The following is a 405-nucleotide window of genomic DNA, read 5'->3' as shown; positions in this document are numbered from 1 at the left end:
TCCTCCTGCCAGAGAAGTGAGGGGCCTCAGGGCCTCCGCTCCTACAGTCGATGCTTGTGGAGGATCCTTCCTTCTTCTCAAGACCAAATTCAAGGGCTCCTTCTCCAGGAGCTCCCTCTGTCTGCCACGATAGAGCCCACTTGCTGCTTTCAAGCTGTCCTGAGTCCTAGAAGGGAGATAAAGGAGAAAAAATCTTGATAAGCTCACTGCTGGCTCGGTGAGACTCCAAATTCTAGTCGCCTCCCAAATCGGCTGCTACCACTTTCAGTTGGTGAACTCACGTCGCTTTGTCCCTAACAGAGGACCAGAGATTATGTCAGGGACCCATGGGGAAACCTTTCTAGCTCCATCAATTAGACCCTGGGTACCTGCTAGGGCCTCAGTTGGGTGAGATGGCAGAGCTCC

This window comes from Pteropus vampyrus, unplaced genomic scaffold, assembly GCF_000151845.1.
Source record: "Pteropus vampyrus isolate Shadow unplaced genomic scaffold, Pvam_2.0 Scaffold601, whole genome shotgun sequence".
Classification (NCBI taxonomy): domain Eukaryota; kingdom Metazoa; phylum Chordata; class Mammalia; order Chiroptera; family Pteropodidae; genus Pteropus; species Pteropus vampyrus.
Note: the sequence above shows the minus strand (reverse complement) of the source record.